We start from the raw sequence: 17,362 nt of genomic DNA on the forward strand, positions 1-17,362 counted from the left end.
CAAAGATTCCCTGTTACGGTTTTAATGAGGGAAATGTGATGATATGCAAATTGATGTTAAGATTATATTAAGCACTAAACCACAATTTTTAGGAGTAAACGATCATTTGATTGAACTGGAGAATAGTCATACCCCCGAAAATGCCATTGCATAGACATAAAGAATACAAAGAATAATTACAAGACACATCCGGAAATTGATGCATTTAATGTATTTTCATTGTGCCCTTTTCTAGTTGTTCCTGCACAGATTCTGCCATACTTAAAACTATATGCTAATACTAGAAATTTTTTTAATCCAAATTTTCAAGAGATAATTAAAGATGATACCTTGCACCAGTTTGGGGGTGGGGGGGTGACTATGCATTTTTGAAAGATGTCAACTTTACTCCTGCAAAAAATAAAAATAAAAGCAATTCTTAAAAAACACTATTGAAGTTTTGGAATCAAAATAAGATAATGTCAATACAATTGCACCATTGATCTCCATTTTTATTCAGAAGTACAGGTAAGGATTGCTATGTGAAAGTTAACAGCAAGCCAGGGCAACTTTCAATTCTCAGCCTAATTTCCTGTTCTTTTGGTCTAACGTCAAAAGCCTTCTGCAAACTGTTTCTCTGTAAAGCACACGCTGTCTTTTCTTCTATAGTTTAAACCAGCCTAAGAAGACATTCGCATACATGTTGCTCTTTTGCAGAGTCTGCCCGTTTACAAAGCATTATAGAAATATGGTAAGAATTAAGCCAGTGGTATTCAAAGTATTGTTTTCAAAACAAAGGGTAAAGATAATACACATCATGTTGCTCCATACATCATTTTCAAATCAGTAAAATTGCATGTTTTTCTCTTTTACCTTTTTTTGTATTGCTTTGTAAGCTTTCTTGCCCTGTTCTTAAAATCACCAGAGGGCTGCGCTACAATAATGTAACATAAACAAAGTTTACTTTTGATATTTGGAGATTCTGTTTGTCTTTTATACTTTTGTATCCAATGATACTCCAAATACATTATGGCAGTGATTTGGCTATGAAGACCTCTGCCTGGAAAGGTCCTTTTAAAGACTTTAAACATGGCTACAAATAGGAAACCTTGATCCTATATGTAATTTAACAAATATGAACTTTTTTTTTAAAGGGCATGTACTAGTCTGATTTTCCATGCCCTTCTTGAAATGCCACTTGGCATAACTGATGGCTGGTATGAAACTTTAAGTATATCCTAACAACACAGATCGAATTTAGATTGGATTAGGCATTATTTTTCAACTTGATGAAGTAAACATCAAATACAGAGATAAGATACAGACATTGAATATTCTGGATACCTGAAGCCCTAATCCTAGAGCCGAGGGAGTTCACTGTTTCTCAGATACCCGGGTGTGAGTCACTTGGTGTGAAATGGGGCCCAGGGAGGCAGTGGGGTCTGCTGATTGTATACTTGGCTCCTCGCTATACGTCAGCAGCCCTGCCCGAGCTCCTCGAACTGATCTCGGAGACGGCGGTGGAGATCCCCAAACTTTTGGTTATGGGGGATTTCAACCTGCCGTCGACGGGAGCAGCATCCGAGGTGGCTCGGGAGTTCATGGCTTCCATGACAGCCATGGGCCTGACCCAACTAATTCAGGGCCCCACACATGAAGGTGGCCACACACTGGACCTTGTTTTTGTATCTGAGCAGTGGACGAGTGATCTGGGAATAGGGGACTTAGACATTACTCCCCTGTCATGGTCAGATCACTCCTGTCTCCGGCTAGACTTCCCTGGCGCTACCCCCCACTGCGAGGAGGCGGAACCAGTTTGTCCAAGCTGGTACCGCCCCAAGCATCTGATGGAACCTGATAGGTTCCAGTCGGAGCTTGGGCCGCTACCTGTAGCCCTGACCCGCGCTCGGTCGGAGGACCTAGTGGCCGCCTGGAATAGGGCGACGGCTGGGGCCTTGGACCGGGTTGCGCCTTTGCGACCTCTCCTACGGCAGCGACCCACCCGGGCTCCCTGGTATACCGAGGAGCTGAGGGTGATGAAGCGCCAGAGGAGACGTCTAGAGAGCAGGTGGAGGTCCTCACGCTCCAAGTCTGACCGAACACAGGTAAGAGCCTATTTACGGACTTACCTTGTGGCATTGAGAGCGGCCAAACGTAGACATTGTGCCGCTCTTATTGCGTCTGCGGATAACCGCCCTACCGCCCTGTTTAGGGTCACCCGCTCCCTCTTGGTGCAAGAGACGCGGGGGGCACCCTTACAGGGTAGAGCAGAGGAGTTTGGAGAACATCTGCAGAACAAAGTCGCTCAGATCCGGAGCGGATGGGCTCCCTCCAGTGGTCTGGACGGGCCGTCAGCAGTGAGTCTTGTGAGTCCACTCTGGGAGGAGTTTGACTCTGTTGCCCCCGAGGATTTAGACAGGTTGCGTGGAAGGCTGCGACCCACCACATGTTCATTGGACCCGTGTCCCTCCTGGCTGGTACTGGCATCCTGGGAGGTGACACCAGGCTGGCTTCTGGGCCTGGTGAACGCCTCGTTGGGTGAGGGATCCTTACCTACCGTCTTGAAAGAGGCGGTGGTGAGGCCCTTACTCAAGAGGCCTTCACTCGACCAAATGGAGCTAGCTAATTATCGTCCAGTCTCCAACCTCCCTTTTTTGGCGAAGGTTGTTGAGAATGTGGTGGCGCAGCAGTTTCCACGTCACCTCGATGAATCCGATTATCTAGACCCACGCCAGTCCGGCTTCCGACCCGGGCACAGCACTGAGACAGCCTTGGTCGCGTTGGTTGATGATCTCTGGAGGGCCAGAGATAGAGGTTGTTCCTCTATCCTGGTCCTATTAGATCTCTCAGCGGCTTTTGATACCATCGACCATGGTATCCTTCTGCGCCGGCTGGAGGGGATGGGAGTCGGAGGCACCGTGTTACGGTGGTTCGACTCTTACCTCTCCGGCCGGATGCAATATGTGTTGACAGGGGGGCAGAGATCGACCCCGAGGCCACTCTCTTGTGGGGTGCCGCAGGGGTCGGTTCTCTCGCCCCTTCTGTTCAATGCATATGTGAAGCCGCTGGGCGAGATCATCCGTGGTTTTGGGGTTGAATACCATCTGTACGCTGATGATACGCAGCTGTACATTTCAACCCCAAACCACCCCAACGAGGCTGTTGCAGTGATGTCCCGGTGTCTGGAAGCCGTCGGGGTCTGGATGGGGGACAACAGACTCAAACTCAACCCCTCCAAGACTGAGTGGCTGTGGCTTCCGGCACCTCGGTTCAGCCAGCTGACTCCATCGCTGGCCATAGGGGACGAGCTACTGCCCCCTGTGGAACGGGCACGCAATTTGGGCATCCTCCTAGATGCCCGGCTGTCAATGGATGACCATGTGGCAGCCGTGGCAAGGGGGGCGTTCCACCAGGTTCGCCTGGTGCGCCAATTGCGCCCCCTACTGGACCGAGATGCCCTATGCACAGTCACTCATGCGCTGGTGACGTCTCGCCTAGATTACTGTAATGCTCTCTACATGGGGCTTCCCTTGGGACGCGCCCGGAGACTGCAGCTAGTCCAGAACGCGGCCGCGCGGGTTATCATGGGGAGGTCTAGATACTCCCATGTAACACCGCTCCTGCGCGAGCTGCACTGGCTACCTGTGGTTTTTCGGGTGCGTTTCAAGGTCCTGATTACTATCTTTAAAGCGCTCCATGGCTCAGGACCTAGTTACTTGCGGGATCGCATCCTCCCACATACATCCCTGCGGCCAATCCGCTCTCACAGAGAGGGCCTTCTCCAGGTGCCGTCCACTAGGCAATGCCAGCGGGCGGCGCCGAGGAGTAGAGCCTTCTCTGTGATGGGCCCAACCCTCTGGAATGACCTCCCCCCCGACATTAGAACCACCTCGGACTTCCGCTCCTTCCGTCAAAAATTGAAGACTCACCTGTTCCGACTAGCTGGCCTGGCATGATTATAAATGTTACATCTATGAACTCCTGGTAGTATATTCTCATCTGGTTATTTTAAGGGTAATGTTTTAGTTTTAATTGTTTTTAGGGCTTTTAGCCTCATATTTATTTATTCTTCTGTACAGGACTCTTAATTTTAACCTCCTCCACATACATACATACATATATTTATAGCCCTATTTATATTTGTATTTTATCTGTGATTTATTGTGGACTGTACACCGCCCCGAGTCCCTTTTTGGGAGAGGGGGCGGTTTAGAAATGTGAATAAATAATAATAATAATAATAATAATAATAATAATAATAATAATAATAATAATAATAATAATAAATAACAAAGCCCAATGGTCATAAAAATACATGCGCATATCTACATATATGGTAAAAATAATAATTTTTGTGCATTGAAACTCCCTGCCCTTTACCCAGTAGTACAAGATATGCAGCCATCTTTACATAATTGATATTTTTCACAATTTCAATGGTTCGTCAGATTAATTAATTTGTCATCTTGTCATCTTAGGTAATAGTGAATGCCGTTCTAAAAAATCTGGACATACACATGCAAATATTCTCTCAAATGGATGTCTAATACTTCTACTGAACTTACTTATTTCTGCTGAGAGTACCATGGAGACCTACTTACAGTAAATAAATAACAGAGTTGGAAGGGAATTCGGAGGTCTTCTAGTCCAACCCACTGCTCAGGCACGAAACTCTATACCATTTCAGACAAATGATTGTCCAATTTCTTCTTTAAAACTTCCAGTGTTGGAGCATTCACAACTTCTGGAGGCAAGTTGTTCCACTGATTAATTGTCCTAACTATCATGAAATTTCTCCTTAGTTCTAGGTTGCTTCTCTCCTTGATTAGTTTTCATCCATTGCTTCTTGTCCTGCCCTCAGATACTTTGGAGAATAGGTTGACACACACCCCTCTTCTTTGTGGCAACCCCTGAGATATTGGAACCCTGCTATCATGTCTCCCCTAGTCCTTCTTTTCATTAAACTAGACATACTCAGTTCCTGCAACCATTCTTCATATGTTTTAGTCTCCAGTCCCCTAATCATCTTTTGTTGCTCTTCTCTGCACTCTTTCTAGAGTCTCCACATCTTTTTTACACCGTGGTGACCAAAACTGAATGTGGTCTTCCAAGTGTGGTCTTATCAAGGCATTATAAAGTGGTATTATCACTTTATATGGTCTTTATTCTATCCCTGTAATAATGCAGCCTAGGACTGCGCCAGTGGTGGGTTGCAGGCGGTACGTCCCGGTACAGGCATACCAGATCCTGCTCGGAGCACTGGGTACTGTTCCAGTGCGGTGCTCCGGAGGGCCCACCCGCCCACCCGCCCGCCTGAGCTCCTTACCTATGCTTTAAGCTTTTGGCGCTTCCACGCATGCGCATGGCGTGTACGGCGCCTGCACAACGCTCCGCCGAGAGCTGTAACATCATGGAGGCTTGCTGAAGCGTCGCAGGCAAGTATGACGCATGCGCCCACCACGCGGTGTGCACGTGCACCGTGTGCGTCCACGTGGGTAATGCCAGGAATCCAGAACCCACCACTGGACTGCGTATAAATAACCTAAGAATGATCTAAACGTAAAAAAATTGGATCATTTATTTCCTTATCTTTTTCTGCATATTATGATGCTTGCAGGGGAGGGCAAAGAACTCAATGAAATACATTTTTAAATTTGGGGAAAAAATCCATTCAGACCTCTCATGGCTGGAATTTTGTACTAAGAATATACAATTTAATGTTGGCATGGGGGAATAAATACATGAAAATATGCAGTACTCTGCACTCCACAAAAATAGTGCTTGTCCCTTGTGAGTTTCTCTGTTGTATGTTGAATAGCCTAAAATGGCTTCCCCCCCCCCCCCATGAAAGGCTGAAGTAGGTGACACCAAGGAGGTCTCCAATCAATCCTGAAATGTTACATTGTCCTTTCTTGTTCACAAACTTGTCCAATTTTTGCTGTTTCAGGTGGCCAAAAATATGTTCCTGCTTTTTAACTTTGGAAAGTTTAGGAAGCTTAAACCTGTACAACCTATAATACAGTTTGAACTCTTCAGTGTTATTCTATCAGCAGAAAGGCACCGTCTTTGAGACTCGGCCTTTTCAGAAAGTAAATTCCAGCTTGTAATACCCAGGCTGTATGTTTCAGGAAATCAGCATTAACCTATTAGTATGCCGTTTTCCTTGGAGAAGAGCCATCTTCACACTGAGCCTCTATTCCTTGCTGCAAGCTTTCCTGTCACTGTTCCGTGTCCACGACCCAGCCTGAGGCAGCCTTTGACGGCTCTCGAGCCACTTCCTGCATTCTGTTCAAGCACTAATTGAAAATTTGGGTGGCCTTGCTTATTTATTTTCATGGAATGTAGTAGGTTATATTTTCATGGCACTTTCTCAGCAGTGCAACGTTTCAATTTCAAAATCACTGCAGCATGAGGGAAAGCATACACTGATGGTCCTATACTCTCTCACACACACACGCCCTCTTTCTCATGCACACAAAAAGAGAAAGTGTATCTCTGATTAGACTTTGCAAATCTTTTTCTTTTAATCAGTTGAGGTGGTTTTTAGAGGCCAAGTTGTTTCAATGGACATTAGCGTGAACATTAATCTGAATTTTAGTTTAAAAAAAGCAGATGCCTAGAACATAGTTAAGATTGGATTCAAATGATCATTTTTTTAAGTTTTTTGAGCACATAAAGTTTTGGTCAATATATTTTTCCATCTTGCTGAAAACAAACAAACAAATGTAAGTGAAAAGAATATTTAGTGGTAGATTAGGAATAGCAAAAAAAAAACTTGTTAAGTTCCATGATTTTATGTTTACTGAACAAAATATTTTATAATTCTCATTTTTCATCAATTCAACACCAACAATAATTTTAGAAGTGGACTATGTGCCATACTCATTTCTTAAAAATTGATACCACTAAATGTTTGTGTTACTCCATGTGGGGTATCTGAATTTGAAATCAGGATTTCCAGACCAATATAAAAATGTTTGTTTTGTAGAAATCATATTACTCATTTTTAGAATAGAATAGAATAGAACAGAATAGAAATAGAATTGAATTCTTTATTGGCCAAGTGTGATTGGACACACAAGGAATTTGTCTTTGGGGCATATGCTCTCAGTGTACCTAAGAGAATAAAATACATTCATCAAGAAAAAAAAATGATACAACACATAGTGATACTTAATGTTATTAATAAGCTATCAAATCATACTAGGATTTTACTATGGTAATTCCACCATTTTATATTGAAATGTGCGGTAATTCTGTATTATTAAGAGTTAGATCCAATGAATCATCATTATTAGTTAATTATGTTTTGTGTTCCATCATTTCTGAAAAGCAACTTTTCTTTCTTGTGACCACAATAATTTACAATTAAAGCAGCTTCACAGTCCCTTTATTATTGGACCTTGTGGGTTAAAAAACAACAGCCCAAGTTTCTAAAGATACCCTGAATCTTCAAATGTATCGGCTTATTTTGGAGAGTGCCAGTGTTTCCAGAAGCAGCTTTAAAGGACAGAAAACATTTCAGGTGGAAAAACCATCCATTCCGAACTCTCTCAGAAAAGGTGAAGTTGCTCAGCAGCAGCAGAATACTAATTGTTGATGGAAGCAAAATGAAATGAAATTCCTTAGAAGAGGGCTGGAAACTTTGCAGGAGATTTTAGTGATGCTACGATCGTTTTAATTATCATATATCATGCTTTAGGTGTGATCGGTAGACCAAAGGCAGATTTTAAGCTATTCAGTGTATGGACACCAATTTAACAAGTGCTCATTGTCAACAACCAATTATGTGTTAGGTTTCCACAGCCTTCAAAGAATACCACAGTACATTTCTATAACTGGATTCACAAAATACTTGAGGCTGTAGTTTACTTAATATCTTTTAATGGGATGCAATTAGTTTTATTTATACAATACATTAAGCCACAAATCCCAGTTTATATCAAGAATGGTTGTGAAGCCCAAGCTCCAAAACTACATTTGGTTTACTCCTAAGTATGAACCTATGAAGTATCATGAGGCTGTGAAAGCAATATTAACTTAAATCTATTTACTACTTGGAAGCTTTCCAGAGTAAGTAACATCCCCCCTAATAAATTAATTGCAAAAAACAGTTTTTAAAAAAGGAACCATTAAGAGACATGTTTTCTCCAAACAACCCTGAAATTAGAATATGCAAAATAATTATCAATAGGATTTTCAAGCCAGGTCTCCAGCTGCTTAGCACAGATATTATACCCATTAATTTATTATTTCTTCTAGATACATTTCAGTTACATTCAGTAACATTTCAGTTACATTCACATTACCTTGGTTTGTTTGATTTGTATGCACAGAGCCAATTATGATTTATTCAGTGTCATAAAATGGAGCAAAATTCACTTAACATCTGTCTCGCTTAGCAACCGAAATTTTAGGCTTAATTATATTTATATATTTATATATTTATTAAATTTATAGACCGCCCCCTCTCCCCGAAGGGACTCGGGGCGGTGTACAGACAACACAATAAAAGCAGTATACAAAATTAAATACTCTTAGATACCCATAAAATCAAATTAAGTACTAGGCTGTACAGTATGATAAAAAATTTAAAACAACCTAAAAACCTACCCCTAAAAATTTAAAATACAGGCTAGAGGGATTAAAACTACGGTTAGGCCAGGCCAACTAAGTTGAACAGGTGGGTCTTAAGCTTCTTGCGGAAGGAGCGGAGATCGGTGGTTATTCTAATATCGGGGGGAGGTCATTCCAGAGGGTCGGGCCCATCACAGAGAAGGCCCTACTCCTGGGCGTCGCCTGCTGGCACTGCCTAGTGGACGGCACCCGGAGGAGTCCCTCCCTGTGAGAGCGAATCGGCCGCAGGGATCTATGGGGCAGGATGCGATCCCGTAAATACCTAGGTCCTGTGCCATGGAGCGCTTTAAAGATGATAGTCAACACCTTGAAACGCACCCGAAAAGCCACAGGTAGCTAGTGCAGCCCACGCAGGAGAGGTGTTACATGAGAGTACCTAGTACCTCCCATAATTGCCCGCGCAGCCGCATTCTGGACCAACTGCAGCCTTCGGGTAATTGTAAGTCAAAGACTACCTACTATATATACAGTATTATTATTACCTTAGTAAGGCTTAGTATATGATGCTCTATTGCAGGGGTGTCCAAACTTGGGAACTTTAAGACTTGTGGACTTCAACTCCCAGAATTCCCCAGCTGGCTTAAAGTCTTAAAGTTCCCAAGTTTGGACACCCCTGCTCTATTGCTTTAAGTCAGGTGTGTCAAACTCGTGGCCCGCAGGCTGGATGCGTCACACGCTGGCCACACCCAGCCCCCTGGTTTAGTGAAGGGAAAAAAAGTCATCATATGTCATGTGATTACAATGTGATGCCGCGGGTTTGACACCCCTGCTTTAAGTTATGCAGTAAAAAATTATCCAATTAAAAGTTTACCTAGCAATTGTAATGCTATAAACCCCACAACTCTACAGCGCTAAGGCAGAGTTGTGGGAGAGAAACAGTAAACAGTAAAAACAAATTTTACTTGGCAGCTTTCTCCCTTGAAAGTTACGGTAAGCTAAACAGATTTAAAACTTTTTTAAAAAAAGAATTGAGAATATCATTGAGACACTCTTCTCACAGAACCCTGTAAAAATTGCAGTCTGGAAGACAATCCTAGATATATTAATTTTTCAGGAGACTGTCTAGGTTCTTAATCTCATTTGTGTTTGCCAAAGTAGCCACTGTGGGAATATGAAAGAAGCCATTTTTGCATGTGTAGGTCTAACTCCTTTGAGTCTGAATTAGGTCACTGTATTCTAAACAGAGCTTTCAATGGGGAAAATGGGAGTTTTTTTCTACAAAGAGTGAGTCAAATTTTTAGAAAAGCCAAACTACTCAGGTACAAAAGCACACCGATTTTCAATGCGATGTGTAAAGTGAGGTAACATTTGGGTTAGAAATATATGTGATTCTCAACTCTACAGTGTGTGTGTGTGTGTGTGTGTGTGTGTGTGTGTACCCAGAAGAATTGCAGGATACAGACAAACAACATTCTTGCCTAATCTCTGCGATACAGTATTTAATATTTTTAGTTGTACAGAATAATATGAACAATTTTGCGAGATTTGTTTGGCTTCCAAAAACAATGCCTCTAGGTCAGGAGTGCAGGTTTTCCACATAAGCCTTTCAAAAGGGGAAAAGAGAAGTGCTCTACAGCTGAAGATTACACAGTTGACTAGTGGATGCTCCTTTCTGGTGTTATAGATAAATTGACTGTGCGTTCTTATTAATTTGTGGGTTTCTTTTTTCTCTCTCTTCTAATGGCGTGCCAAAAATAGGTTGCTTCTCTTTAATTTCTAGAAATAAAACACTTTGATTATACCGTTATGGATGGAGAAAGGGAGTACATGATCCTTCGGCAGGCTTTCATTTCTCGTTTCCTCAAATTCTAGGCTGGGGATCTGGCGAACTAGATTACAAATGGCTCAGGATCTAATGTCAGCAGATGTGGCAGGGAGGAAGGTGGCAGAGATTGTGTTCACTATACAATCCTCAAATGTCACAAAATCTACCCACTTTGGGCTCTGGTTCACCCACCAGCAACTGTAGCCTTAATTCCCTTTTCCTGTGGTTTAATGACCTGTCTTTGGAAAAATGTTCTCCTAACCTGCTGTAATCCTTTAAAATGTTTTCTCAAGTGGTTTCGATAGTTAGAATGTATTTAATGAACTATCATTAATTATCCATGATAGTATCCACTACACACACTAATAGTGCAATTCTATAAATATTTATCTGGAAGGTAGTCCGACTCCATAGAATGGAGCACTTAATATATATTTTAGGATTATGCTCTAAAACCGCTACGCCATACAGGCTAATTCAATCCAAGGCCTAGGCTCAAGCCAAATGTTATTCAATATCAATAAGTAATTCAATATGGAAGAAAAAAAATCCTAATTTAAAACAATTTTGCATGCATACTGGTGGGGTTTGAGTTGATACAGTTTCATCAAGAAAGAGATCTTGGCATCTGTGGAGTACATATCAACCAGGGTAAAACATCTGATAGTCCTGGGATCTAGTGAAGCTAAAGTGCCTAGGGATGTCCTACTTCCCCCCCGAGGCCTGCTCAGTGAGGACAGTGGAAAGTTCCCAGGATTGTATCATTGACTCTGGAAGCAGTCTTTCAGAGATATGTCAAGCTGGGTTTCAGATGTGGCATGAGCCAAGACTCTCTGGAGTGCAGGTTGTCAAAAGTCATTTGGAATTCTCTTATGATTTCCAGGAGTGTTGTACCACAGATAACCAGATTGGCTTGCCCCTGGCAGCTGATGAACCTAGATGGTTTTCAGAGAAAGTTGAGAACCATTCCTGCTGGTTGGCTGTACGGTTCGTCTGAAGGCTTGGTTGCCACTTGGTGGCTGAGGTGTTGGATCTGATCCTTGCAACCCCTTCCTTTTGTACGATCCCATCACTCCCTGGTTCATGGAGGCATTGAGGAAGAAGATGAGATGTGAAAAGAGGGCTCTAGGGTGTTGCTGGAATTCAACAAGGGACAAATGCAACCGAACACAGGTTAGAGTTACTATTAAGGTCTACTTTGTGTCCTAGAACACTGATGAAATTTTAAGATGGCTCCATTACTGTGATTAATATTCACACTTGTGCCTTGTAGTTTTACATTTAATGATGATCATTTTATATTTTAATAACAATGAATAAAAATGATAAAAACAATAAAAAGTATAAATAATTATATTTTATATATTTATTGCTTGAAGAATTGTTGTATGCTGCCCAGAGTCACTTTATGTGATATGGGTGACCATATGCCCTAAACAAACAAACAAATAAATAAATAAAACTTTATTTAGATGTATTACACAACCAAAGCTGGAATATTACATACTATCTTAGTCAGTGCACTGAAAAACCAATATTGAATGACTGGGAAAGAAAAAGGAAAGGGAAACACTATTTATTAGGTAACTGAAGCAATTCCTGCACCGAGATAATACTATGTTTTGAAAAAAGTTACATATAAGGGCGGGAGCTTCAACATGTGGCAGCATCTGGCTTGACCTTACCTGGACTAAGAAGGTTAGGACTGTTTAGTACTCAGGTGGAGGATTCCCAGGGAATACTAGGGCTAAACACTAGAGGAAGAAGTTTAAAAAAATTAAAAAGTGATAATGGTAAATCTTTTCCACATTATTGGCAAATAAAACTTCAAAGATACTTCATGAAATCACTAGCAATTGAGCTTGATTTGAAGGAAACTATATATTTTTTTATTTTCCCTTACAATAAAAAGACTAATAGAATAAAACATCTCTTCAAAAGGTTGCCGAATCTGGAATTGGAGAGGCTTTAGTATAAATTCCTATACAAATGTTTCATCAAAAAACAAATCTTCAGAAAATAAACCTGATTGGTTGCAAATCAATTATCATGCAAAAGCCATTATAATAATCAGGAAAAGAAAATGGAAAATGCTGCTAGAACCTTTTTGGCTGGAAAGATAAGTTTCTGGATCATAATCACGTGTGGCAATGTAATAAAATAGACTGCATATGACAGACCATTCCTTTCATCACAGCATAACCACAAATTGGTTTATCCACATGGGTTTAAGCAAAAGAATGTAAAAAGTGTTGATTGGTTTTCCTCCTCATTTTAGCTTAAGTTTGTTTAAAGCTTTTTGCATTTTGTACAGCATTTAAATCATTCACTGGTAGACATCTTTAGCATTCCCTCGAGTTGAAAGGCGAGATATAAATAACCTAAATAACAATAATAAACTTAATTTGTTTTTCTGGTTTCTGTCATGTTCCATTAATGAGAACAATGATACGGACATAATTTTCAACAGAATTAGTTCCACAGCCATTGGAAATAAACAGGGTAGGTTTTAAAAAGCTCCTTTGCACTGAACGAATAATATTGTTGAGATCCTATTAAAAACAATGATTTTATTGTGACATCATTACCTTAGTCTAATCTTTGAGTGGATCTTGTGGGGGCTTCTAGGAATAACTTGGATATTTATTCATTCTTTACTAAAACACATAGCCAAAATATTTTATTGTATGAAAGCCACCCATTAGACTTGGTACTTTTTAAACAACTCCATGGATTTAATTGTTTTCTGTTCTGATTAGTTTATTTTGAAGTATCCAATTCTAATCATCCTGATTTTTGCAGCTCTGTAAAAAATTATTGATATTTTCACCAAGACATATCCTTAATATTGTATTTAATATATTTCCCTTTATATGTAACAGGACGGCTCCCTTACCAAAAAGTAATTAAAACTTATTTTAATCACAATAAAAATAATTGGGTTAAAATAGTTTAAAAAGTCAATAAAATATTGTGACAAATTGTTTTATAGAGCTTAAGGCTATTTTGCTTTCATTTTTCTGTATCTTTTCATCAAAACATTCTAAGTAAACAAACACAGACCTGTAAGCAAAACAAGCCACGTTATATTTATGCACTATATTGAAGTGTAATTACTTGCTGTCCAGTGCATATCTATAGATATGTTCAATGGTATTTACTTCTGCATACATGCAGAGAATTCAATCCACAAATCATTTTATGAACCTGAGAACATCTATCAATTCAATTTACTACTGCTTAAGTACTAATCAATACTGATCTAAAAAGTAGTAAGAGTAAAAGGCTAGATAAAGTAAGAATCCTACATTTGCTATAGTATGCGTATCCACAACAAAGAGGATGTCTGCTAAGTGGAATAAATCTTACATTTAAAAAATTCATTTATACATTATGCCAGAGACTTAGCAGGCTTTTTAATAACAACCATAGGCTACACAAACAACTGGAAAAGGATTCAATTCTACACAAGCTATACCATGGCTCAAGTACCTTCTATGAATTTAATATGTGTATGAAAGATCTTCATGGACATATTGATGCAAGGATATGACTTCTTTGGAGGCTCTGTTTGTATGAGTAAAGGAAGCATAAGTAGTATTTTTCACATGTAAAATACACAGATAATAGGACCAACAGACATTGCTGTGGAGGCACCTCAATGTACAATTATTTTTGACTGAACACCTATACAAGTAGTCCTTGACTTACGACCATTTGTTTAGTAGCTGTATGAAGTTACAATAACACTGAAAAAAAGTGACTGAATACCAGTCGTCACACCTACAACTGTTGCAGCTTGTTCCAAATTTGAGCGCTTGGCAACTGGCATGTATTTACGATGGTTGCAGTGCCTTGGCCCCAGCCAGCTTCTCACAAGCAAAGTCAATGAGGGAAACTGGAGTCACTTAACTACAGCAGAATTCACTCAACAACCGCAGTGATTGAGGGACCATTACAATTATGGCAAAGAAAGGTTGTAAAATCAAGTGTCATTCACTTAACAATTGCCTGGCTTAGGAACAGAAATTCTAGTCCCAATTGTGATCATAAATCGAGCACTTACTGATTTGGTCACAAACCCAGAGTCTGAAAATATTTCCTTTTTATTAAATATATGCGAACACACATGCATACTGCTTATATGGGATTATTCCAACGTGCATCGTAGGGTCAGAAAAGGTTACGTTAGTTCATCTTTCTGAATTTCACTGGCTATGAATCTCACCACTTCTTCACTGTCATCACTCTGATCTCACCACCTCCATTTTTCACACCTCAATTCTCAGGAACTCCCCTTCACAACTCCTGCCCTTGAATCCCAAAGCAATAATGAGCCAGCCAGTCCTCCAGGCAAACTACATTGATTTCTACGTTCTGTACATTTCATTGATGATTTCCAAAAACTGAACAGTTGTTATTGGGGCAGGTAGAGTGGATGCAAAGAGAACAAGGCATCATCCTTCTGCTGCACTTTGAACTCCTAGGAAATCCTGGTACAACTTACGACTGCAATTAAGCCCAAAATTTCTATGGTTAAGTGAAACATTTGTTAAGTGAATTTCCCCCCAATTTATGACCACCCTTGCTATAGATTTTAAATGAATTACTGAAGTTGTTTAGTTAATAACATGGTTATTAAGTAATATTGATTTCCCCCATTGACTTTGCTTGTCCGAAGGTCACAAAAGGTAATCACGTGATTCCAGGACACTGCAATCCTCATAAATAAAACCAGTTGCCAAGCGCCCGAATTTTGATCATGTGACCATGGGGATGCTGCAGTGCAAAAAGCAGTCATGTCACTTTTTTCAGTGCCGTTGTAACTTTAAACGGTTACTAAACAGACAGTTGTAAGTTGAGGACTACCTGTATCTTGGCAAGGTATAATAGTTGAACCTTTGTAAGGGAATGAGTTTCAGCAAAGTGAAATTCTTCAAATATGGTTTGGAGATGCACCATATGAATTAAAATAAACAGACTCAGTTAAGAAAGAGAGACAACAACATGAGATCAATATGTGCAAGTTAAATTTAGGAGAAGAAGAAAGCCCACACACGAGGTTGGACCCCAGTGATTGTGAGGGTTTTTTTTTTATGTATTGTCTTAAAGAGTTACGGATTGGGGATTGTTATTTTTTTATTGTTTTCATGTTATGACTATTGCTGTGAACTGCCCAGAGTTAAAGCACATAACATGGGTAGCTATGCACATCTCTTAAATAAATAAGCATAAATAAGGAGGTTTCTCTTTAAAGTATTTATTTCATAGTTAACACCAGCATAATTCTGGTTAGCACTCAAAGGATTTTGCCCGAACTAATCACTGTTTGGGGTGGGGTGGGAATGGGGTTTTACAGGTAATCCTGATCAAGTTCTTGTCTGTGTTCTCAGCAAAGACCAGAGACCCCCAGTTTCTTTTGCAAGCCACACAGAACTCCCGCCAGCTGCACAGATTGGAGGGGAAGGCGACAAGCAGCTTTCTTAAATACACACACACTTTCCCACCCCCCATCATCCCAATAACTCAGCTGAGTGACAGCAGCTCCATGTTGCGTGCGACTGAGTTCAGCTGGCGCTGTGTGGTCTGGGTGTGTGGTCTCCAGCTTGGCCGAGAGGCTGCTAACAGGGTGGATGAGAGAGAGCAACATTGTTTACTTTAATTTATTTCGGATGCCGGAACTGTGCCCAGGGTTTCTCCTGAGCTTGATTCCACAGTTAGTGGCAGCAATCCCTCACAGCTGCAGCACAGTCAGAAAATATGCCCTGAACTTCTCGATCAAGTGCTTTTATAGCATCTGCTTCAAGTCCAGACTGCTAATCCCCTGTGACTCAAAAATCTTAATGGCGCTGCTGAGTGCTGTGATTATTTTGGTTTTCCTATGTCAAAATAGGCTCTCTCTATATCCTGGATGCTGAACTTGGGGGCAGGGGATTATTTAAAGGGGAAATTAAGACATTCGCTTTATGGGAATTATACAAATTTGTTACAGCGTTTACGATTTTAAATATCTGCTTCAGAGCCAAAGACATTTCAATTTAGATGCTATCGCTCTTTGGATCACATAATGGAATACGGGCGATATTAGTGCATGATATTAAATTGGGTGACCTCAAATCCTTATTCTTTTTTAACAATTTTTCCAGTTTTTGAGGTCACTTTCATAAATTGGTTCGTGAGATCTTGATTGTCTCATTGAGCTCAAATGTTAGAATAAAATTGCAGTCATATATAATTTTATTATATTTTTATAATATACTTGGGGGATATGTTATATCATTTTTAAAAATATACTTGAGTTCTGATTAGAAATTGAAAGGATTGCACTGTTTAAAAAGGTACTGAAATCCAAACATTTCTTTTCCTGTACTATAATTACTCTTACTTTATCTTTTCATTTCCAGTAGCTTAGGGCTCTATAGAGGGTTTAAGGGAAATTTAAGATTCATTACCAATTCTGCTTCAAAATAACAACTTTTCTTACTTTTTATACAAACATCAACTTCATAAAATGATTTGGAAATTCATCACTGTTTAGCTTATTCATTCCAAGCTTCTGCTGGACAACTGGTAGAAATAAATTTATTACATAACAACAAGATCTATAGTATTCATAACAGCAGGAAAAGCTGTCATGAATCTGGCTATACAATTCTTTAGAGGGATTGAAATTAGATTGTTCAGATAACTAGAATTGCAGACTATCTTGATTTACAACCATTCGTTTAATGAGCTTTCAAAGTTACAACAGCACCAAAAATAGTGACTTACAACCATCCTTGGACTTGTGACCATTGTAGCATTCCCACAATCACATGATCAAAATTTGGATGCTTGGCAACTCATATGTATTTAGAGTGTTAAGAGTGTCCTGGAATCATGTGACTGTCATTTTCAACCTTCCCAACCAACTACTGACAAACGAAGTCAACGGGAGAAACTGGATTTACTTAACAACCATGATTTCACTTTAACAACTGC

Source organism: Natrix helvetica, assembly GCF_964273705.1.
Source record: "Natrix helvetica genome assembly, chromosome: 4".
Lineage (NCBI taxonomy): Eukaryota > Metazoa > Chordata > Lepidosauria > Squamata > Natricidae > Natrix > Natrix helvetica.